This window comes from Drosophila serrata, unplaced genomic scaffold (genome assembly GCF_035046125.1).
Source record: "Drosophila serrata isolate PLE 108 unplaced genomic scaffold, ASM3504612v1 contig_109, whole genome shotgun sequence".
Classification (NCBI taxonomy): Eukaryota; Metazoa; Arthropoda; class Insecta; order Diptera; family Drosophilidae; genus Drosophila; species Drosophila serrata.
The window spans coordinates 57790-60764 of record NW_028257007.1 but is presented as its reverse complement, the minus strand read 5'-3'; the positions used below and the strand labels follow the sequence as shown (position 1 = coordinate 60764).

The 2975-nt window shown below is 41.6% G+C and overlaps 1 long non-coding RNA gene across 1 annotated transcript; it reads right to left on the bottom strand.

Annotated features, from left to right (window-relative positions):
* Positions 1 to 1788: 1788 nt before the first annotated feature.
* Positions 1789 to 2366, bottom strand: LOC147644735 (uncharacterized). Its single transcript, XR_015273548.1, has 2 exons — positions 2242 to 2366; positions 1789 to 2146 (listed from the first exon to the last, which is right to left on the bottom strand). It is a non-coding gene; the product is annotated as an uncharacterized LOC147644735 (long non-coding RNA).
* Between the last annotated feature and the right edge of the window lie 609 nt (positions 2367 to 2975).

Sequence of the window (2975 nt, the reverse complement as noted above, 5' to 3'; positions counted from 1 at the left end):
GGACAAGTCATCAGGCTATAAATCCTATACACCTTATAAAGCAAATAAAATAAGACCGAGAGACAGATTAGAGCTGAGTGTCACGGCAACCGATGGCTGAAGAGTAAACACAATTCTTAGCCCACCGTGATACTACCGCCTTCTAAAAATTAAAGTTAAAAACAAATATAAGTGTTTCCTGCATGTGTTGATGTTTTGGTGTGAATAATTTTTTTACCAATGTAAACGACTCATTATTAAGAATGATAATAATTACTTCTGTAACGAATTACCAGGCCCAGGTGGTAGGTAAAAGTAAGAAGGCCACACGCGCAAACCGATGGCGGAGGAGGAAACACAATTCTTAGCCTACCGGCTTATTATATGGATCTACACAGTAGTAGTACAACCAATACTACCTTACGGGGCCCTAGTATAATGGCTGGCACTAACTACCCTGCAGTACCGCGTGTCATCAATAGGCCTCTGTCATGAACATGTCATCAACGCGCGACTGCGATTTCTAGCGAGGCGACGCTCTGCCGACTGCGACTTCTACCGAATCGACCCTCTGCCGACTGCGACTTCTACTACGAAGCTCTGCCCACAATACAGTTACGGCGGTAGTCTAGACGGCAGTCGGTGGCAGTACCATGGCCCGGCCGTTGAAACATCGATGAATTGATTATGAATTGTTGATGAATTTGTTGATGAATTGCTGATGAACCATCGATTTATTGTTGATGGATTTTTATTGATGACAGCCTAGGACATGCCCATGTTAAACAAATCAACAGTTTGTATGGCCTGTCATCGATAAAAAATCAACAGCACCCCCTTGACTTTTGATGAAACGTTGATTTTTTGTTGATGACAGTTACTGGATAGGATAGAGCATACAACAGATCGACGCTGACACGGATACAACGAGCAGCGAGTGGGGGGCCGTAGGAGCAATGCGGTCATGCCCTGCAGCTACCCTTTATGCGATCCTAAATATAATGCCGATAGAACTGTTCGTAAAGGACTGAGGGCAAGCAATTGTTGAATGGACAAACGAGAAAACGGACTACAAGGGAAGACTGGAGCAGGGACAAGGTGGCCGTAGAGAACGAAGTGTCCCTCTACACCAATGGCTCCAAAATGAGCTGTGGCGTAGGAACTGGGATCAACGCTGAGAAATGGGGGATTAAAAAGGCATTCAATCTCTCGGACTCAGCTACGGTCTTTCATGCTGAGCTGCTAGCCTGGGAAGCAGCCGAGATCTTCTTATGGCGAGAGCTCAGAGACATCAAAGTACGGAGCTACTCTGATAACCAAGCGGCTATAAAATCCCTAGCTGCCGTGAAAACAAACTCACGGCTAGTGGCATTATGCAAGAAGGCCTTTAACAGACTTGCTAAGATCAATGAGGGACAAGTAACCTGGGTACCAAGACACAACGAGATCCCAGGGAACGAAAAGATAGACGAACTTGCCCGAGCAGGCTCTGCAGGGCTAAGTAGTGATATAGAAGAACCAATCTCCCTAAACTCGATCCAGACAAGGATCCACGACCATTTCAAACAGACAGAAAACAAGGAATGGTTAAGAAAGAGCGACCACAGGAGGTCAAAGGAATGTTGGCCAAAATTCTACAAAAACCTAAAAAGAGTACTGCTATCCAACAGCAAACGGCATATTAGCAGAATCACGGCAGTCACCACAGGAACTGCGGCGATTTGATCGCACGCGATGAAAATGGGTCTTCCTCAGAATCCAATCTGTCGTAGTATAGCTATAAAATAGCTGATAAATATTTGGCAATAATTTTAAACGTATTTGGAAACCTTTGATTTTGTCTTTGAAAAACTTCAACAATTTTTAAAAATTTTGTAAAAATAACCGCAAAATCTTTTGATTTAAAAAAAGCTGTTTTTAACTGGTGCTGGTACTGATCTAGGAACCATAAAATCGCAAGTAGATAGCTCGGTGATAGACAAATCCTCTTTCCATTTTTATCGCATCCTCTGATCCAGCTTGCGTGCTACGATGTGAATAAGCAATCCATCCAAATTCTGTTGCGCAGTGGCAAGGGTACGGATTGCTCGAAGATACGGATTCTTGCAATCGTTTAGTTCCCGAAGAACTTTGGCCGTTCCCTTCTCGACACCTATTGTACGTATGCCTGAAAATGAAGTACTTTATTATCAAATCGATTGATGAGTAAATTCAAAGCCTTTTTGTTATTTGCATTCGATGGTCACGCCGCCTAAACCTGACCTTAGATATTGTAGTTTTCCATATCGCTTAGCTCATCATCAATTTTGATGACCGTGGTAAACGTCCCAATAATATCAATGAATAGGGTCCATGGAAACGAGCTGTCTCCAGATAACCGATGCTTCCTAGATCGGAAAGAAAGATCAGAATGGTTAATAATGTCGATAGATGTTAAGTTTGCAGCAGTTTAAAAAGCCAATTTAGACTTGCGATCAGCCGCTAAACCTCGGTTTATTTTCGCCTTCACATCACTGAAAACTCTAAAAAATTCGATCCGCTGGTATCTCCGACTCTTTCTGCCCAGAGTCGAAGGCCAGGTTTAAGGAACTGAATATACCGAATCACCGTTTAAATAAAATTGAATCGAGTTCATTTGCCGCAAAATGGTTTGACTTTGGCTCGATAAAAGTCAACGTCAATTGGAGATTCATTTTGAGACCTAACAGCGTTTTCGTATTAGACATTTTTTCGCGAAAAGAATAAATAACAAGAAAGGAAGCTAATTTCGGCACGCCGAAGTTTATATACTCTTGCAGATAGAACTTCGATGACTATTATTGTTAAAATACAATAAAGTAATACCTGCTTTCATTTCATTCACCTATACATGCCGAAGTTTATATACCCTTGCAGATAGAACTTCGATGACTATTATTGTTAAAATACAATAAAGTAATACATATTTTCATTTCATTCACCTATACATGTTATATTTACAGTATTACATTCACAGA